A 22658-nucleotide genomic window follows, 5' to 3' on the forward strand; every position below is an offset into this window, starting at 1 on the left:
TGAAGATAAAATGATAGATGAAATAATAGGACACCTACTAGGTGTGTTTCTGTGGCTTATGGATGTCATATGAAGAGGGAGCAGCAAACTGAATGTGATTCCTTTGGGTGGCAAGAAATGGGGGAAAACATCATAGAACTGAGTAGAGTCTTAAAGCATAGCATGCCGGCAAGGTCTGAAAAAAGAAAGCAGCGAGCTGTCCTGATTCATTCCCACTGCATCACGCGGTACCCCAGCTCACTGGGGTAATGGCTGATGTTTCAAATATGGGTCCATTTATATGGATTTTTCCCACCTGCACAGTTTTGTCAACTCTTTTTGTTTATATCTGTTATAAAACTAAATGAATTAACATGGAAATGGAGACAACATAGATGATACCTCCTGCCACCATTCTCTTTGATTTATATAAGGCCCATTATATAAAAAACAAAACAGACAAGGTATTTACTCTCTTGAATTTATATTCTGGTGGTGATACATACAAAAGAACAATGAGGATAAAAAAAACAGGATAATTCAGATAGAGATGGGCCTAGATGTTGGAGTATTATAATTTGAGAAGAGAACTGGCTTCAGAGAGTGTGGTCAGGGGAAGGCCTCTCTGAGGACAAGACCCTTGAGTTTAGCCTTGAGTAGAGGAAGAGAGCCATGCAATTTCCTGGGGGAAGAGAGTTTTGGATGCAGGAAAGGGGCAGTACGGAGGTCCACAGATGAGATGAGCTCCTGTGGCTGGAGTAGAGGAAGTGAGGAAGAAGGGGAGTCAGAGATGGAGACAGAGGCCGAAGTCCATAAGGCCCTGTTTGGATCTTCTCTAAAAGCCATTTGAATGTTTTGCAATGAGGGGAGAGCAATGGTGATAATATGAGAAAAGTTTATGAAATGATCAGCCTGCTTCTGTGTGAAGTGCAAAGTTGGCAGCAGGGAGACCTGCCAGGGGACAGTTAGAGCCCAGAGATAATGGATTAAGGTGGTGATAGACAAGCTTCCAGGGGATCCTGATGCTGCCAGTCTGAGGACCATATTTTGAGAAGCACCATCCCTTTCAGTGGTTCTCAAACTTGGCTGCACATCAGAATTACTTAGGGAATTTAAGAATCCCAATGCCCAACTTGTGCCCCATACCAATTATATCAGAATGTTTGTGGGGTGGGACCAAGGCATGGGTGTTTTCTGAAACTCTTCAGTGATTCAAATGTACAAACAAGCTTGAGAACTTGTGGCTACAGGTACTGACAGGATGAGCCAATCAGCGACTCAGCTGTGGAGTCTGCAGGCAAGAGCATCTGTGGAATGCCAATGGCCTGTTTTTCTTAAAGTTATGGTATGGGGTGGGGAGAGGACCTGTTTTCTGGGGATGGGGCTGTTTCTGGGTGAAGAGACCCACTCAAAATTTAGAAGTGGAAAGTTCAATAAGAAAAGTCTCCATTAGGGCGCCTGGGTGGCTCCGTTGGTTAAGCGTCCCACTGTTGATTTCGGCTCAGGTTATGATCTCAGGGTCCTGAGGTCCAGCTCTGCACCAGGCTTCCTGTTCAGCAGGGAGTCTGCTTGAGATTCTCTCTCCCTCTGCCTCTGCCCTCCTCCGGCTCATGTACTCTCTCTCTCTCTCTCTCTCTCTCAAAATAAATAAAATCTTTAAAAAGTCTCCACTTGGCCATGTTTTCTGTTTCCTATTCTATTTCAAAGAAGGCCGATAGTCTGCTTACCCTCTCCAGCCTCTGTGAGTCCCTTGTTTAACTCCTCTCCTGCTTTCAGAGCTGGACCCTATGATCTGGAAGAAACAGAGTACAAATCAAGCCTAACTGCAGCTCATAGCTCATAAACTAAAAGTAAGCAAACTTGATTATGCTTATGCCATGCTGTACAGCATGACAACACTCTGAACTTGGTGGTATATTTAAAATCACAAATGTATGTTATGCTTTCCCCCCCGCTTAGTCCTCCAAGCCTTCATTGCTACATGGCCCCCTGCTTTTTCACTTGTGTATTCGACGTTTATGGGTTCTTAATTTTTAATAAATGAGATATTGATTTGTTCTGCAAAATGCTCCAGCAGGTAAATCTTAATTGACTGTTCCTAAAGACCCAGGTTATAAAAAAGCCATCAGATCCCACAATTACACCCTTTTTTTCTTCAAACTTCAGGAGACCTGAAAAGGCATTCTCACCTCCATGGCATCCTCCAGAATGGCTCAACCCCCTTAGGAACAGAAGCTTCCCTCGCTCCTAGAGATGTCCAACGGAACTCTGACCTCTCCCAACCCATCATTTCCGGAGTGAATTTTTCAACTCAGACACTTCGATTCGGCTTGGGGGGCTCTCAGCTCTGTGCACGTGCACACACTGGGGAGGGGGGCAGTTTTCTAGAGAATCTAGGGATCAAGTGCCTCATGTTGATCAAGGAAAAGGGTGAGGTTTCAGAATGTAAAGGGATTACTAGAGCCCTGTGGCCTGCCCACATGAGCAGGAATTTTCTATGCGATAACTGTAAAATCACATCTATGCTGTGTACCTTACTGAAATGTTTGCTTGTTGACAGCACAGAAGTGAGGCGGAGGGAAGATGGCAGGGTTGTAGGATGGGAAGGATCATCTGAGTATTACATTCCAGAGTATGCAACTGTATCTTCTGGTCAGATAATTAAACATTAACTTATGACACTAAAATTTAAACACGTGGTTATTAAACTAATGCATGAGGCCATTGGGTTAAACAGAAAAGCCAATCTGTAGTTGCATTCTTGGTCCTGGGTCTGTACCTTTGAGTTTTGAGGCATGGAATAAAATGTTCATTTTTCAAAATATGGCAAAAATCAGGACTTAACACCACCATTAAGGCCTAAACATCTTATGAATAAGAATCTTCAGGAGGTCTCCTGTTCACACTGCAGCAATGTTCTAAGTGGCCCTTGAGCCATTCACAACCAAATGCTCTCTAGATATCCTGAATAGATTAGTGCCAGCATTTGGTGGTGGGGTAAACCTAATTGTCTAGTTACTGCTTCCTTAATTTGATTATAGTTTTCCCCCAGTTTGGCCTACCTGCTGTAATAACGGTTATCCTGTCAAAAGGAATTATTTCATACTGTGCAAAGATTCAGTCGGGGCAGCATATGGTGCTATGCAAATCAGCAAGGATGAGGCAAATCAGCTCAGATGGAATCTAAATGAGATGACATAGGCTGATATCATCAAACCAGGGAACCCCAATCCAACAAATTGCAGAACGATTACTGTGCCCTGGGAGATGAAGCTAATACAATTATCTCTGTTTTCTCTAAACACATATATACACATGCACTTTTATGATTCTTTTTTGAGAAAATGATTGCAGTATGGGGGGAAATCAAGCAATATAGAGTACAAAGAGCAAAGTAAAAAAACTACATGAAGGCACCCCAGTAGAAATAACCCCTAATAGAGGTGTCAGGGAACTTAAGGGAACATCATTTCAGTGATCTATATACAGATAGAAGAAACAGGGTTGGAGAATGAACGGGGGGGGGAAATCGGAGGGGGAGACGAACCATGAGAGACTATGGACTCTGAGAAACAAACTGAGGGTTCTAGAGGGAGGGGGGTGATTCTAGAGGGGAGGAGGTGGGGGGAGGGGTTAGCCTGGTGATGGGTATTAAGGAGGGCACGTATTGAATGGAGCACTGGGTGTTACATGCAAACAATGAACCATGGAACATTACATCAAAAACTAATGATGTAATGTATGGTGATTAACATAACATAAAAAAAAAGAAACAGGGTTGGAAGTTACTAGACAAGCTATTTTTATTAAAATGTATTAAGTTTAACTTACCTAAATGTTAACAGGATAAAAGCCAATAAAATAAAACATACCGGTCTTCAGATAATTTTTTTTTTAATTTCTAAAAGATGCTTAAAATTTGAAAGGGAAGATTATGGATAGCATTTATAGCTTGAGAATTTTTTTTTGTTTTTTACAAAACTTCCTTTTTGACTTTCAACAGTGTTTATCGATTCTCTGGTATAAATTATAAGGAAATTAGCATCCTGCTCTTTCTCTCCATGTCGTGATTATTATTATTTATGGTAATTAATTGTGCCCTAACTTTTGTGAGGTTTGAGGCAACAGTAAAATAAAAACTCACTTAACCTGTGCCTAAACATTTAAGTATTATAAATGCTAGCTCTTAAGTGAAATTCTCTTTATCTTCCTACTTTGACAAATATACCTTCATAAGACAAAACTAAAAAACGTGTAAAACTATAGTTTCTGCATATGGCTAAAAGTTGGCGAATATCATAGAGAATTGAATATAATTATTTTTGCTCTGACTGATGTGTTTCAATGTTTAAATAAGTGATCAAGTACATACACAATTTATGAAGTATTAGGTATTTATTTTTGTATTTTAGCCAAGTCACATATTATGTTTTTATAATTGAAATATTCACATAATTTGTATTCCACTGACAGTAGTGAAATAAAAAATTAACATAAAATGTAATTTTCATATTATATATGCAATTGTTTGGGCCAGAAGTGTAAATTAAGGTAAACATAAAAATAAAGCAATCAAAATTATTTTTCATATGGATTTTTCATGAGTGGTCAACGTAGCTTATCATTAAATGTTGTCATGGAGTAGTGTGAGTTCACTCATATTTTTCTCATACTTATGATTTGCTTGGGTGCCACAAGATTCTTTTTTAAAAATCCTTTATCATGAGTTACTTTGATGTAGATCACTTCATCAGGTTTTCTGTTGTCAGCTGCTTTGTATAGCCTGACACATGGTAAATGCCATACGATATTTTACCATTCCTCCTAACATTTCAACAAAACTTTCTTTTATTAGATCTCTGAATATTTTCAGACTCCATTTGTTTTGTATCCCATGAGAGGCTGTAGAGGACAGCAGTTTGGAACATGGGCCCTGGAACCGCACTGCAGGTGTCAAACATCAGCTCTGCTGCTGACCTTGTAAGAGAACTTGGCCACGTTACTTAATCTCTTTGTGCCTAAATTTTCTCACCTCTTGGGTAAGTCGGCTTGGGCCACTGTAACGAAATGACTGTGGCTTAAATGACAGACATTAGCTTCTCACAGTTCTGGAGTCTGCAAGTATGAGATCAGGGTGTCATCATGGCTGGATTCTGGTGAGCGTCTTCTGGCTCACAGATGGCCATCTCCTCACCGTGTGCTCACATGGTCGAGAGTGAGAGAGAGACAGAGACAGAGTGCGAGCTCTCTGGGGTTTCCTCTTGTAAGGCCACATCCCATTGGATCACGGCCCTACCCTTATGACCTCATTTATTTTAACCTTAATTACCCCCTCAGAGGCATATCTCCAAATACAAACCCTAGGGATTAGGGCTTCAATATATGAACTTGGGGAGAGGGGGACACAAACACTCAGTCCATGATACCTATGAAATGGACATCTACTTTCATGTACCTATGATTGCCTTTGTCCATCTTCTGCCTTTCATAGTTTTCACCGTATTGCTCTCACTTTATTTTTTTAAAATTGTATCTTATGATTCTAAAATGATCACTCCCTCAGGTCTGTTATCCATGTTCTGACAACATTTCCATCCAACTTCTTGCTCTTTGTATTTTCTTTATGTGGATATCTTCTTTGCGATGGTTTGATTTTCCTCTTCTATTTCTTTTCTATGCTCTGCCAGTTCACTTTTCAACTTTTTAGCTGTCTCACCATGAGCTATGTGACATTTCAGTTATTAGAGAATTATTGAATCCAAATTTGTTGGATAATCATAATCTCTCGAGTCCAAATTTGGAGAAAAGTGCCACGCATACCCTGCAGAAGACCGGAGCAAGGTTCATGTAAAGTCTGTACCAGTTTGCAGGATGTACAAGCAGAGTCCTAACCGGGTCTAAGAATATCCAAATTTGGGGTTGCCTTCCTCATGTCTCCCCAGAAGCAGAAGAGAAACTGGAGTCTTATGTGAGGCGGCACTCCCTCTTTCTCCCTTCAAACCAAATAAGGTGGACTATGCAGAAGCCACACTCTCATTCCTGGAGGCCATCGGCTGAACACGTATTGTGTTCCCCTTTAGAACCGGGGCCTGGGCACCACCCATCAAACTTGAGGTCAAACAAAGTTCCTTTTGACCCCCTGTCTGGCCTGCACGTGTTGTTTTCAGGCAGGGCCTGCCCTAGGCACACCTGCTAAGGCTTCCCCTCTCAACCCTTTCCCCTCTTTCTTGCCACCCTGCTCCCTCCCCCATGCATGCCTCCTGTGTTTTCTTTCCTCCAGATCCTGTGTTCAGCTAGCTGTCATTTAGTTGTCGACAAATTGCTGAAAGTATTACCTGATGCCTTTTACTCATCTCACTCAGGAGCATTACATTTTAATAGGCTTACTTAAGACAAGGACATCCACAATACCCAAAGAAATAAATCCTGAACAGTGAATTTTAAGCATCAAGGCTGAAAAAGGGTGCCGGATAGGGCCAGACAGAGATTTTGTAGTTAGGAGGCCCTGATCTTTGTTCTTCAAATCACTGCTCATAAGTCAAGTTCACTTTGGCAGTTCAATATTATTCATTCCCTTCTCTCCTCCCTCCCCTTCCAGGCTGGGTTGCCAAACCAGGGCTCACACACCATTTCTCCTCTGGAGTCCATTCTAGCTCTCAGGTACAGAGGCACAGATTCATTTGCCCCTTCCCCTAAAAAATGCCAGTCCTTCCTCTCTCTCTGCCTCCGTTTAGGCTGACCATTTTGTAGGGTTGCCTTCTTTCTTCTTCTTCTTCCTTTTCCTAAATTTCAAAATGTGACTCATCCCTCTCAGTTCCAACATAAATATCCCCTCCTCTGCAAAGACTTCCCCCAAATTCCTTGGGCAGAGCTCATTAAATCTGCTTCCCGGTACCCCCTGCATCCTGAGGACTTCAGGCAAAGCGTATGCTGAAAAGGGTTTCATTAGTGTTCGTGGTACAGGGTGCCTTCCTAGAGGGTGACCTAATCCTAGTCAACTTGGAATGTTTGGCTTCCAGCAAAAGTTTGGGTACTTCAGCATCCAGTAGAAGCCTCATAGGTTTTTTTGTTTGTTTGTTTACCTGTTTTTAAAGAACGATACTTATAGATTCTGTCATTAACTAGCTCTGTGCTCTTAGTGAAATCATTTCCATTTCTCTGTCCTCCGTTTCCCCAATTTTAAAAATGAGGAAGTTGGACAAGAATTGTCCTAAAGCCTTTCCCAACAATAACATGCTGTGACAGAGCATTGTGGGCCCAATCTCTCCAAAGTGAAGAATTAATATTTTCTTCATTGTATGATAAGAATGGGTTTGTTCTTTGTAAAGAACTGTTGACACATGATTGTGAAAATAAATATTGCCATTTCCACCTACTCATCTGTCCTGGAACCACAAGTTCACATACCAAAGAGAACTGAGAAGGGAGGTGAGAGAAATACTTTCTAAGTTATCAGGGTAGGAGAGCTCCACACCCCAGGTTTATTCAGGGAGTGTTTGCCATGGTTGTCCTCCCACTCTGCAGATGGGCAAGTTCTGGATGGCTTCTCTGGGCAGCATGAGGGTCAAGGGTGGCTGCCAGTGCATTCGGAGATATCATCACACCTGTCCTTCTTGTTTTCTTTGCTTAGAATATTACAATTGAAATGCAGAAGAAACCCTAAGGAAATGTGACGTTGAGAAGGCCCTTGCTCTCTGACCATGACGACAGCAAAGACAAACATGTTCCTCTGATGGTTTCATGTGGTTGCCTGTTCCGCCCAGTCTTGATGGGTCTGAACAAATACCCATCTCCAAGGGAATGACATTAAACCTGACTTTTTCTCTCTGCCCACTATTAAACCTTTTCCCTCTCCTGTACCCACACTCTGCTCCTGTGGCAGATGCTGTGGGGGCTGGGCCCAGATCCCCTTAACCAGCCAGTGCCCAGACCCAACCTGCTGTGAAAGGTGGCCGCTAATGACTCACAGCTACTCCCTTCTCCAGAGAACCACCCTCGGAGGACAGAAGCTGTCTCGCCTGGGAAGATAAACTCCCTCCCCAGAGGCCTATAGCCAGTACCTGATGTACATGGGCTAGAGAAAGGTGACGTCCCTGCCTAAAAGGAGACATGTGTTCTATGTAGCATGCATTCCAGAACCTTTCTCCCATGAATGAGACCAAGGCAAGGCCTTACCTTAGACCACATCCTTGCTAGGCTTCTTCCCCTGCCCTATCCTGTGCCAGGCTCTGCTTCTAAGGAACCCAGCCCAATTCAGCTCATCTCTCCTCAATCTGTCATTCCATATAACCCCCTTCTAGAAAAGCCATTTTAACTGGTAGACAGACTGCTTTGCTGCATGGCTGCCCTTTGGAGGCTCTATGTAATCCTAGCAAATTTCCTCAGTGGTTCATTTATATTTAAGGGGCCAGTGGGTCTTTGGTAATAATGTCTTCAGATCATGGGGGAGGAGAAAATGAGGCCCTGTGCTGTAGTGGAGGAATACTGGCTTAGAATGAAGGGGAACTGGGTCCAGTACCATGACCAGCACTCATTTGGACAGAGGATAAGTTTGTGTAGCTCTTGGGTCTCAGTTTACTCCTCTGTCAAGTGGAGAGAGGGAGAAGGTGAGCCTGAATGAAAGTCCCTTCCTGTTCTGCCGTTTTAGGAGCTGATGATTCACACTCTTTCCATTTCCACCCAGAAGGAGCATGCAGAAGAAATATGTGCATGGGGTGGACCCTGAAGTCTATTATTCACTTTCTGCCTCCAAAGCAGAGAAGCTAAACACACATTTTGGTGATATTTATTCAGCACTTAGTGCCTTCAAAGAACTGGTTTTGGATACCATGATCTAAGTACCTACTTTTTGGTGGAAGCTGGCAGGAGGGCTTTCTCATTTCACCCTGGCAACCACTCTCTTCGTGTCTCTCAGCATTCACGGACTGTAGGAAAGCCTGTTGAAAAAGGCAAAGCCTGCTCAGATCAGCACAGGGCTCCTCCATATAAAGGGAGGGGTGCTTATTGAATCAATCCTGGGCCATTCAAACATTCATTTAAGAAGTGAACTGTTCACTTGTTTTTTCTTTCCTTTTAATTTTCCAAAATGCCTTCACATCCATTCCTCCATCCATTCTTCCTGCGTCTTATAACCTGCTAACTTGCTACTCCTTGTTACCTTGTAAGGCACCTCTATTTGGAAAACAAACAAACAGAGGAAAAGCATGGTTATGTGACTTGATTTTAAAGTCACAGAGCTTTAATGTCAACAGTAGTCCTAGAGCACAATTCTCAGGCTCTTAGCTGCCTGAATTTCTACCAAATTACATGGCCTTTCTCAATAGTTGAGAGTTTGCCTAAGTGTTCTCTAAGGATTTCCAATTCCTTGGAAGGTGGATACTTGTTATGCAGAAGGGAGTGGCCGATGATGAAATAAGTTTGGGAAGTGAATGAGACATTAAGCAGGCTACTTTTCAAAAGATATCTTGGAGCCCTGTGCTACCGAAGTGTTCCAAGGCAAGGCAATGCATGTAGCAACTCCAAACATACATGACCATACAGACCTTTACTTCCAGATCATCTTGCATCTTGGAAAGCACTCTAAGAAAGCATATTCATTGGTGTATATAACACCCAAAATTTGGCTATTTGGATGATTTCTGGTACCAAGTAAGCATAACCTACTATTCAAATTATTCCGTCACCAGTACCCTAATGCCTCAGTTTTGGTTTTTTGTTTTTGTTTTTATTATTCATTTTAGAGAGAGACAGAGAAAGAGAGTGAGCATGTGAGCGGGGAGGGGCAGAGAGAGAAAGAGAGAGAGAGAATCTTAACAAGGTTCCACACCCAGCATGGAACTTGATTCAGGGCTCAATCTCAGGACCCTGAGATCATGACCTGAGCCGAAATCAAGAGTCAGAGGTTTAACCGACTGAGCCACCCAGGTGACCCTGGTTTTGTTTGTTTTTTGAATTGGTGCATGCCTATATGCTAGCAAACCCTACTTCGTTGCAATATGATGAGGACTGACTGACCACCCTTGCACAATTGACTCACACCCCATCCTCACAAAGGCTGCAGTAGGCTAAAGGGGCCTCATGACTTCCAACATTCTGGGCATTCCAGGTATACCACATCTGAAACAGTTTGTAATATCTTAACATTAAACCTCATCCAAGCTGCTTTCCCATGAGAAGCTCCACAGCCCTCCAAAACAGGTTGTCAGCCATCTATAATTACAAGCATTTAATTGTCCACATAGAATAAAATTTCAAGGACTCTCTCACCATTGTTTCCGTGTAGACATATACTTTTTTCAATTAAATAGCAAGTACCTATGTTGGACTCACTTTATACTCCTCTCCAGATTGCTCTGCCCGTCATGTCCCTAGGTCTTGGATTTAGCTCGGGGGACAGCCCCGGCTGTTGCCACCCTGTTTGTTCTCACCACTGGCAGCAGCTCAGGTGCCCTATACAGACTTTGTTGGATCTGCAGAGGTTCAGGCTCTCTTCATTTTGGGACATGGATTAAACACCAGGGCATGAGGCGGGAGTTTGACCCTCTCTCAGAAGGACTAACACAACCTGGTAGTGTGTGTGTGTGTGTGTGTGTGTGTGTGTGTGTGTGTGTGTGTGTGTAGGGGGTGAGGTTGGTGGGATTAACACCCAGTAAGACAACACCTGACCAGTAAGAGGCAGGAGGCAGAAAGAAGCCAACAGGAAAACTCTGCTTCTGCACCCACCCCCCCCAACAGATTGTTCTGAGATTGCTCCTTGTGACATCTCCTGAGCCTTTGTAGCAACCATCTGTGTTTTCTTGTGCAGCTACAGCCTGCTCAGAAGGCACCACCTCTGACTTGTTCTGCCTGCTTCCCTTGCCCGACTTCCTATGCCCTGGAATCCTACCCCCCCCCCGCCCGGTGAAGTGTTGGCATTTAAACCCTGCCTTAAGCTCTGTCTTAGGGAACCCAGGCCAACAGTTCCACACATATCCAAGGGGTTTCCCTATTTTTGAAACAACCATCCTCATAATCACAGCTCATGTATGCCGAACCTTACTATACAGACTTTTACACATAACATTTCTTACTTGCCATTTGAAGAGAATACAGTTCAATAGGCAACTGCTTATAACCCTTTCTTTACCCTTAAGGGTCTTAAAGTAGATCTTTCCCAAAGTCTTTCCTGTAGAGACAGATGTAGAAGTTTGTTAAGAAAATATTTAGGCTCTAGACAAGGATGCTGCCAGGTTTTATCACTGTTGAAGCATGATCGGCTCATGATCTTTGACCCCAATTCTGTTCAAGGGATAAAATGCATTCAGATATGAAGTGGGACTAGCATACTTTCACATGCTGTAGGGGCTGTAGGTTGCACACGGGCCTAGAAAGAAACACAGATTAGTTTAATAATAAACTTCAACATAGCAACAGAAAAAAAAAAGGATTAATTCTCTATGTTTCCATAGTGAAATTATATACAGCTAAATTTTTATGAAAACTTGGTTCTTTCCTGTGGCCTAGATAATATATATATTTCCTGGACTGGAAGTGGGAAGGATTTTTTTAAACAGTCATCTATAGAGATGTTTCTACGAACTAGGAACATAGATTCTTTCTGTTGGCAGCTAGAAGAGCCCCTCTTCCCAGAGGAGTTTATGAGAGTCAGATAGAACAGAATAGGCCAAGCTACTATAACAAGGCAATTATCTCAGTGGCTTTATAATGGTAAAAGCTTGTTTCTTACTCCATGTCCGTCAAGGGTAGGTAGGGGCTCTGCTCCAAGTCACCCTCAAACTGGAAGCAGCCATCACCAGACCACTGACAGTCACCTTGGCAGGAAAGAGAAGAGATGGTTTAGTAACTCTTAAAGCTTCAACAGAAGGTGCCACGATTATTTCCACCCAAATTTTAGTGAGCAAAGCAAGTCAGATGGCCACAGTTCATTTCAAAGTGATTGGCAGACAAGAGTTCTACCAAATGTCCTAAAGGAGTATTAGAATATTTGCTCTCAGCCTTTATGACTGGCTCTAGGCACTGTCAGCAAAGAAAGCAATTACATCCTGTGAAAGGAAAGTCAGTAAACATTTTGCTCTAGGTACAGCTGGCCCTGTCTGAGGTCACAGTGGACATCCGGTTGCTCTCAGACATCGGAAGGTACCACCACACAGGCATAACCACCTACTACTACTACATACACACACCCCTCCTCAGATTGCCTAGGAGAAATGTTTACTTAAACCCCCATAGAAGAGGGAGGAGAACTGGACTCCCCCACTCTGTGTTGAAGAGCTAAGAAGAGGGACAAGTAAAAGCTTCCCAGCCCCCTGTTGGGACAGAACGGTGTTCAGAAATCATGTCCCAATTGTTCTCTGCTGTGCCGAGGGCTTCCCTCTCCTCTTCCTACAGACTTAGCCTCGGCAGTGGAAAGAAGTCCCTAATGATCTGACACCCAGAGTCCATTGCATTCAGGTGCATCACTCTTCTCTGGAAACCTTTGTGAATGCAATCCCTAAGTTCTTTGCAGATAGTATTCTGTCAACCCGGGAGTTGGCTTGTTTTCTGTGGTGCTTTCTTAGCAAAAAGCCATTTTCCCAGAGGGTTCCTGTGAATGGTTCCTATAAACTGGAGTTAAAAGACATCATGGCCAGAGGCCTTTTAAAGAAATTTCTGTTCTTTCTTCTCCAAGCTTTTAAAGATCACATCTTCAGAAGCCATTTTCTTTATCTATCTAAGGCTAAGTAGAGAATTCTATAGGGCAGAGACAGAAGGAGAACATTCTTTATGAAAAAGAAAGGAAGAAAGAAAGAAAGAAAAGAATAAATCATAAAGCATTTTTAGGTACAGGAACCAAGAAACTTTGATACTGGGCGTATTTTTATCACTCTATAAAAATGTCTTTGTTTCTTCTTCAATTCCATTAAATGGGACAAAGGAGAAAAGTACATTTCTCGTTTTCTTCTCTGAGGTTATTCCCCCTTGACACAGCCCACATGCCCAGAGTTTAGTGCATTAGCATCACTAAGATCCACAAAGGTCTTGCCTCCCTGCTCATCACCTTTTAGATCCTCTCTGGCTGCTTGGAAAGCAGGCTGCTGTTTAATGAGACAAATCCCCCTTGGAGGCTCCTCTTCCCTCTAGGAATTCAGTAAGTGCTTTATATAAAACAGTAATAGGATGGCTCAGCCAGACTCTCTGGCTCACATACACTAACTGGTGTTCCCTTTGGGAAGGAAGAGCAGGTAGCCGAGTGATAAGGCCATTAGGACTGACTGCGCCCTGTGAGCTCCGAGTCCCTGAAGCCACTTTTCTTGCCTGTTGTAAGTATGAAAGGAAGTCGGTGAACGGATGATCAGAACGGACTTGCTGGTGGGATGTAAAGATGTCCACGGGCAAACTCTGGATAATAATGGGCAGACAGTGATTTAGTGCTGTGATTATTGCGCAGCGCAGGCCGGAAGTAGTACCGGGCCCCGGAAGCTCAGAGGAGCTACGGAGGAGTGATGAGAAACCAGACGTGGTAGCCCCACGCAGGTGAGAGTGCCTGCTCCTGGCATTAGAAGAGGGGATCCTCTGGGAGGCCTTAGCAACGCCTCCCAGAAGTCCGGGAGACAGCGGGTAACCTCTCACACCTGTGAGAATTTCTCTCCTCCTTACATTATTGCTTCACCTTTGTCCTCTGACTTCGGAGAGTTTTGGCTTCCTTATGACTCCAGACTTTAGGAGTACCTGGGCCTCTGCCTCTGTTGGGTTCTTTTCCCTGAGAAGTTGAGAGATCTCAGTGTTGTATGATCTCAGCAATTTTTAAGACTGACAGTTGGAGTTAGGGAGAAGCTAGTTAAAGCCCCAAGCAGTGTCAGAATGGGATAAGGGGTGAGGGTAGAGCTTGAGATGGAAGTTGGTGGAGCAGAATGAAGAGTGACATGAATAGAGTTGTGTTTTTCTTTTTCTTTCTCTTCTTTTATTATTATTATTTTTTTGCATGGTGTTTATTGATATTTCCCTATCGACTGCACAAATTAGAAATTCTGTTCAAACAGTGAGATGATTTTCAGATATGTCCACAAATTCATTGATATGTCTCCCTTTCAGAGATGGAGACTAATTCCCCTCCCCTTGAGTATGGACTGGACTTAGTGCTTTCTAACAAATAGAATAAAGCACATGGTGTGACTTTGGAGACTAGATCATAGAAGGCCCTGTGGCTTTATGTTTGTTCTTTTTCACTTTCTCACTTTGAGCATTTGTTCTGGGGGCAGCCAGCTGCCATGTCATGAAAACCCTCAGGCAGCCCATGGAGAGGTCCACGCTGTAAAGAACTGAAACTTCTGCCAACAGCAATGTGAGTGTGCCATCTTGGAAGCAGATCCTCCAGTTCCGGTCAAACCTTCATTGCCTATAGCCCCAGTCAGCATCCTGACTGCAGCCTCACGAGAGATCCTGAGCTAGACCACCCAGCTAAGCCACTCCCAAATTTCTGACCAGCAGAAATTTGAGACAATACGTTTGTAGTTTTGAGCCACTAGGTTTTAGGATGATTTCTTTATGCAGTAATAGATACCTCCAGCAACTGGGATTGTAGTCGCCAAGACACAGACTGTGTCCAAAGTAACAGATGACCATTATAAAGTCTGTACCAGTGTTCCTCTAGTGAATGCCACAGTTCATTAACACCTTAAAAATCTAAAGAGGAAGAAAAGGAAAATGAGCCAAAAGCTTTCCATTCGGTGTTTGTTCTTGGCAAAATGAATCTGTTCTTTAAAACATCTCAAAATTTGTTCCAGCGTACTTTTCCTTGGGCCAGGTGAAGAAACCCTCACACTGAAGCTAAATCCAGAGCTGTGGTCATTTATTCAAATAGTTTAGAAGATATATTTTCTTATTCTGGGTTTAGAGATCCTCAGATTGGCAAAACTGGAACAGAAAGGAAGAAGGGAAGGAGGAAAAGAGGAGAGAATTGAGTAAAAGTAAGATCTATAGTTTATATTAGTTTGTCTGTGAAGCACCAAAAAAAGTAAGGAAATCTCATATTCTAGCAGCTAGGGAAAAGGTGTCCTCCTGCAGTTCAAGTTTTTATGAATTTTGTCCCTAAGCTTTTCATACATACCTTGATTTATTAGCCTTTCTCAGCATTATATCTTGTAGACCTGCCAGAAGAACACAGTGGAATGAAACATCTGGCAAATTTTCCCAGATCCTATTATGAAATATCTTCAATTTTCAATTCAGTGAAAAGTAAACAAGTCATTGTCTTCCCCAGAAGTAATTCACTTTGCTGTCAGAGCCCGTGGGCCGAAGGCGATGGAGGTTTCCAAGTCCGTCCTCGGGCTGATGGGCATGTGGGGCGCCGTCTCTTTGCAGTCTGGGTTAGCTGCAAGGTTAGGTAACTCCTGGATGCTCTACCTAAACAAATACATCTGCTTGCTCAGTGAAGTGGTTATTATCTTTTATTTCCAAGTGATCTGCTTTGATGCTCTTAAAGGGTCACTTATGAATTGACATTATATCAGCAAATAGTAATTGCTTAATTTCTGCAAAAATGTCTAGGTTCATTTCCATTCCAACTTTTCAACCCCCCTCCCCTACACACACACGCATACTGCTAGGCTTAAAAAAGCCAGCGAAGATAACATGGCCCCCTCCAGCTGCTTATAGTAGCACATAGCCAGATTCTTTCTCAAAGGAAGAATTCTAGCAGATCTTTTCAATGTCAGTCTGTCCTGAACCTGAATTTAAATGCACAATATTCCTGAAGTCTTTGTAATCATTCGACAGAAAACAATTCCAAATTACTAAAAAAGAGACTATTATGCCTGTGAGTATTTCCAGGGATTTTTTTTTTCCAATAAGGCATCTTTATAGACATAATACACAGAGATACTAAGCAGATACACTTGACTGACAGACAGGGAGGACTGAACCATTAGGACTTGAAACAAGCACCTACTGGCTTTCAAATGTGCTGAGCCTCTTCCAAGACACTGAATGACTTAGGACCAGATGATTCTGTAACTATGCAGATGAAGAAACTGAGGTTGAATATGGGAAAGAAATTCGGTGATTGTTTCACATCAGTGATGTCAGTGTGGTGCAAACAATTCAGATGCAGGATGTCGGGGCAGGGAGAGGGGAGGCAAAGATAAACAACTCCCAAATTAGAGTGGGTGAGTTGATCCTAAAATCAGCACAGCAGCCCCACTGCAGAGACTCAGAAATGACCCACAATAGGACATTTTAACCGTTGCTAACATCTGATCCATTTGAACCATCCAAGGCTGTCTCAGCAATCCGGAAAGTGGAAGGCCTCCTTTCACAACAATGAGCTCTGCTTCATCCTCGGAGAGATTAAATGATAAAGATGTGGGGAGGGGAAGCTACGATTAAGTCCTTTTTGATATTTCTCATATCAAGCACAGTGCTGGGCACATAATAATCGTTCAATAAATATTTGCTGAAATGAAAACATGACATAGTTTCCATCATTTTGGATCATACTCTCTACATTAGCTGTCTCCTTCTTCCCTCCTTCTTCCTTTTGAAGCTAAATGAAGGCAGAGAGAAGCAAGCCCCAGCATTCCCCAACGCGCCTTTCTTGAAGCAAATGAGCCAGCTGGAAACCCTCAAACTTTAGGACTATTGTTCATGCAGTTTCTCTGTCTTTCTCTCATTTTGATTTCACTTTCATAAGCACTAAGCCTATTAATGATTCTGCCCAGGGTGGCAAGCAAGGGAGAGGGAAAGGAACACAACCTGCATTTTGCCTTTCCTTTTCTCAGAGAGCCAAATTATGTTATTTTTGTAAAAGCATCTCTCCCCTTTCCTATCGTCAGCTTCAGTCATCTCTCTTAGTTGATGGTGGAGCATCTCAGCGTGGGGGCTGCTTATCTTGGGGGGGAATCTGGTGGTGGGCTTTTAAAGTTGCCCCAAGCTGAGCTGGATGTCTGCAATTCCCGGTGCTACTTATTTAAAATAAAAAAACAAAAAAAAAAAAGAAAGAAAGGGAAAAACAAAGAGTCATTGCCGTCTCCTCTGGTGCACTGGTATAGAAAATGCTAGTGAACATTTTCATTTTCAGCTCCAGTTTCTTATTCCTCGCCGTGGAAGAAAGAGCAGGCTAGTGAACTTGGAGCTTCACAGGCCCCGTGCTCATGCTCAGCTTTTTTGTAAATATTGTAATAAGCACCTGGACGGGAGAACAAAGGCATGGGAGAATGTCTAAAGACAGTCTGAGAGGGCTCCAACTAGTAGAATTTTCTTCTGTCCTGAATACTTCTCCGCCTGTTTGAAAATGCTAATCCAGGTTTTTTTATAGTTGGCCTCAGCCTGCGGCCAGGCAGCCAGGATTGACCCTTTCTGCCTCATCTATGGGTCAGAAGTCTTGTAGAAAAAGAGTTTGCCACAGTGTAAAACCGAGGGCAATTGATGCTGGAGCTAACGGCAAATGGCCCTGGTGTCTTCTTATTTTACATGAAAAAAAATGGCAAAGCTTATTCCAAAACTGCTTTAGGAGACCAGCCCTTGGAAAACAGTGGTCTCAGGAAGCCTCAGATGAGGCTATACTTGGCAGTAAGGAGAACCGTGGTTCCTTCACTAGGCGCCTCACTCAGGACCAGAGAGGAGAGCCGGGGTGAAAGCCACTGAGCAGACACAAAGCATTTAATGCAAACACATGGGCTCACCATGTGCTGCCCATTGTGTGCTCCCCGGGCTACTTCCGTTCATATGCAGGGGACTCTGTGGCCTGGAGGAAGGGCCCTAAGTGGCAGAGGCAGACACTAGCTCATCTAATCACTGAGAAATTAAGTGACTCCACAGCCAGGCAAGAGGACCTGCCTGCAGGGCACGGAGCCGTGCCTTCTGCTATGTTGTGTAGAATGCTGAGCTTCTTAGACAAGCCAAATGGGAACCACAAATCAAAAACCAGTAATAGATACACAAAAAATAAAGAGAAAGGTATCCAAGTATATCACTAAAGAAACCCAACTGACCAGGAGAGAAGAGAGTGAGAGAAGAAAGGGACAGAGAACTACAAAAACCACCATAAAATATGTAACAAAATGGCAATAGTACATACCTATCAAGAGAATGCCGAGCTTCTACAAACATCTAGCCCGAGTGGCACCAGTTAGGAAAACTAATTCAAAGTTTAAAATAATAGAGCTAAAGGGAAGGAACAAATACTGTTTTGTGAAACTGAAGGCAGTTTTTCAGCCTGCAGGGTGGGGGGGTTTCCATGTGTGTGGAAATCATGAGTGAGGACGGACAGGCACTATTATTTAAGGGGTTTTTGTTAGGGAGGCGAGGGCACGGAATGGGGTTGTCAAGACCAAAGAACGTAAACTATCGTGCACTGTAAAGCAGTGATGAGATTGAGAGCTCGTTTTCGTGTGAGATGAGGTTTCCTTTTCATCTGTCCCAGCCTCACGAGCGGGGTGGGGTAGAGGGGGTTCAATCAGGTGAACATGGGTCCCCGTGATAGGAAGAGGTAGCCAGTCCTGGGGAAAGAGCTCCCACGAAAGGACTCCCCGTGCTGGGGAGCCCAATGCGGAGGGCTCAGCGACTCTGACGTTCCACAGCCAGTCTCAGTCTGTCTCCAGTGTGTGCTAGTGGCCCCCATGCCTTCTAGAGAGCTTGATGAGCCATTAAGTTTAGGGTCTCACTGGTGACACCAGCACTACGGTGAGCTATGCTCACAGGTTCCCGGAGCCCAGAGGCCAAAAGGGACTGAGAAAGTGAGCCGGGTTTGGAGAGCCTGCTCACAGATGATACCACGACACCTGGGGACCAGAGAGGAACTCTCAGAAGTGTCTGGGAGGTCACTAAAAGTGTGGCAGTCAAGCTGGGGGATGGGCTGGAGCCATTTTCCTCTAATGGTAAAACCAAAGCTAACCTGAACGTCCAGGACGGGAGGAGAATGCATCCCATGACCTTTGAGTGCTCCTCCTAGAAACCACCTTGTTCTCTGAGCACAGCAGTGGCCACAGCGCCAAGCATGGCAGGGTGGACTAACCACATCTAGTTTCAAAAATGCTGATTGACTGCCTCTGCCATCATGTAATTCCTAGGCAGCCTTCCTCAACTCCCTGACTCCTCTCCTCCACTCTCTTCCTCAGATCCCTGTGGAAGTTCAGCAGTTAGCAGCCCAGTGCGTGCAGGGCCTGCCAAGCCTGGAGGCTACACCGTCAGTCAGCAACTTACCGCCAGCCAAGGAGCGTGGGAGGCTGCGATGATTTATTAGATTTATTATTTCCACCAATATGAGCAAACAGGCCAAACTATTTTTTTAAAGGCCAGGAATGAAACTACTACTCCTGAGGTACCATTAAGCTGAAATAAAATGATTGGTGGAGAGTTTTCGTGTAATATCATGCTTAATGTGTAATGGTATAAGGTTAAATTGCTTTCTGCTCTCTGCTCTTTTTCTCTTACGGTCTGATACTCTGTGTGATATCGTCCCGTGATATATATTTTCCATCACTAAACCAGAGAAAATGTTACTTCATTGTCCTGAGACTTGATGAAAGTCTCATTTTGGTTGTGTCCTTATATTTTTTTCTATTCTTCTTCTTCAGGTTTGTTTACAGTTGGCCTCAGCCTGCGGCCAGGCAGCCAGGATTGACCCTGTCTGCCATTGTAGCTTCATCTATGGGTCAGAAGTCTTATAGAAAAAGAGTTTGCCACGGTGTAAAACCTCTTCTTAGTATTGGGTTGAATTAACACACAGATAATGAGTTCTGATACATGCAAAGCCCGTGTAACCACTTCCTTCATCAAGGCGTAGAATACCTCCCTCATTCCAGAGAGCTGTCTAGGACCCTTTCTAGTTATTCTCAACCATTTCCGTCCCCTGCATGGTAACCTCTGTTCTGATTTCAAAGGTTAGTTCTGTCTGTTCTTGAACTTCATATCCATAGAAACATACATAGTCTGTGGTGTCCGATTCTTTTACTCAACAAGTTTTGAATACTCATCCATGTTATTGCACTTATAAATAATTTGTTCTTTTTTATTGCTGAATTGTATTCCATTATATAAGTCTACCACAATTTGTATATTCCTTCTCCTGTTGATGGGCATTTGGGTAGCTTTCAGGTTGGAGTTATTGTGAATAGAACTGCTAGAGATTCTTATGCAAGTCTTTTTGTGGGTATGTTTTCCCTTCTCCTGAGTAGGAGTAGAATGGTGAAATCAAAGGGTAGGTGTATGTTTAACATTACAAGGAAATGCCAAATTGTTTTCCAAAGTGGTACAACGTTTTTCATTTCCACCAGCGGTCTGAGAGCACGGGGTGTTCCATGTCCTAGACATACTGTTTGACTCAAGCCATTCTAGTCGATGTGAAATGGCATTTCATTGCGGTTTTTATTTTTCATTCTCCTAATGATAATGATGTTGAGCCCTTTTTTTATGTGATTATTGGCCATTTACATCTTTCTTTTGAGAAGTGTCTATTCAAATATTTTTCCCACTTCATTATCGAATTGTCATTTTTATTACTTGTGTATTTACAGAGGTTTTTATATACATTCTAGATACAAGCTCTTTGCCATATTGTAAATATACTCTCTAGTCTGCCTTATCTTTACATTTTCTTAACAGTATTTCAAAATAATTTTTAAATTTTGACAAAGTCCAGTTTATCAACTCTTTTGTATTTAGCATTTTTATTTCCTTTAGAAAATCTTGGTTCACCTGTTTGGGTCTTTTTTTTCTGAAATTTTTAAAAAACATTTTCTAAGTATCCTCAATAATAAAAATTTCCTGGTTGTCCATGTTCACAAAATATGTCTTTATTTTCATTATTTTTACTTTAATTACCCAAGTGTGGCAGTGTGCTAGTAAACTGGCTTTCTCGGGGGTTGGGGGAGAGGAACCCCTGATTTATGTAGCATTTGCCAATTTCCATGGTGTGAGCGCTCCCACCATGATTTATTTCATGCTAGCAATCATTTAACAAGTGGCTTGCTAAATTCCTGAGTATTTAACAATCAGCTCTCACTAGCTATTATGATTCCCTCCAGCACATCACTGCAAATGCCACAAGAAGACAAGTGGCAAGAGGTAAACCCTTAGGGAAGGGCTGTTCCCAGGGACATTGGAAAGATGCCATGTTTTGGGGGACATCTGGCTACAGAAATTGGAGAGTCAGTGGCCATGACTAACAACAGAACCTGACCTGACTTCCAAATTGTGGCTGATACAAATAAAAGTGCAGATATGCATGTGCAGGAGTTAAAAAAAAATTAAACACTTCAAATGAGGAACCCACCGTCCTGGCAAATTAGTATAAAAGCAGAGGCTCTGCCGATATTCCCATTTTGGGGGACATTAAGGGTCCCCTTCCTCCTGAAAATGACTGGATGAGAGGATGGAGGATGGACATTTAGACTATAGACAAAGGGTGCAAAATGACTCAACAGGGAGTGATTGATGGAGTGACCCCTGGATACATCTTGCATAAGGTGTTCACTTGGAGGAGGAATTAAACATTAAATGGCAAAAGCCCAGTGAGATGGTAAGTGAACACATTTCATCCCCAGCTGCTGTGGTCAGGTGGTAGGCTTGATATTGTCACACAGGAAATGGCCACAGAATCAGGACCTTTGAGTCATAAGAAAGAGCCTCACAGATGACTTTCTTTTCATCAAGAAGATAAGAAAATTTACAGTAACTTCCTACCACTGCAGTAAGCAGAAGGAAATTTTTCATAGCAATCATTCTATACAGGATTTTCATATTAGAGTAGAAAAACCTGGATATTTGCAGCTGTGCATCGTTTTTCTGTAGCAGCAATAACAGATACAGAGTAAAGGAAACACATTTTAAAATATTTATTCTTTCAAAATTAAGCTTTGGCCAATTATAAACTGAGATTTAGAGGTATTTTCATTTTATGCATCACATATTTTATATATTAAAAATATATGTTTTATATGTACGTTTTGTTTATTCTACTAAGTATATCACATATGCCAGCATACATATTTAACTTAGTTCAAACGGTAGTAATAAAATGAACGCACTTATACTCACCATCAAGCTTATCTAATAAAACATCACCAGGGCGCCTGGGTGGCTCAGTCAGTTAAGCGTCTGACTTGATTTCGGCTCAGGTCATGATCCTGGGGGCATCGGGCTCCATGCTCAGTGGGATTCTCTGTCTCCCTCTTCCTTGGACCCTCTCCCCTGTGCTTGCTCTCTCTCTGTAAAATAAATAAAAAAGTCTTAAAAAATTAGAAAAATAAAACATCACTAATGCCAATATTTATCCATCCCTTGATCCATTTCCCTCACTCCTTCCATCACAGAGGAAACTCTTCTCCATTTCAGGCCCCAGCGGTTTTCCTAGGCAGCCATTCTTTGGAGAGAATTCGATGCAGGGAATTGGTAACCCAAGTGATGGAGCAGTCGAGTACCAATCAGGAGGTAATGAAAGACTAGCAACAGCAGGAAGCCAATATCATACCCAGGTAAGAGACAAAGGAAGGACCGCGTGTTACCGGAGCCTAGGAGTCAGGTCATGTCCAGGGGATCCTATCTGCTGAGACCTGGAGCCAAGGAGGAGGCATGGCTACTGCCAGAGAAACCATCCAAGGCCGAGTGGAAGGGAAGAAAGTGCTGGGCATCTCTCTTACCCTTATCCTGCAGTCTTCTGTTAGTGTCTTCCACGAGGTGAATTCAGCCGGCAGCCAACTGACCCT

Source organism: Callorhinus ursinus, unplaced genomic scaffold (genome assembly GCF_003265705.2).
Source record: "Callorhinus ursinus isolate GAN/ISIS: 27379988/994484 unplaced genomic scaffold, GSC_fseal_2.0 scaffold25, whole genome shotgun sequence".
Lineage (NCBI taxonomy): Eukaryota > Metazoa > Chordata > Mammalia > Carnivora > Otariidae > Callorhinus > Callorhinus ursinus.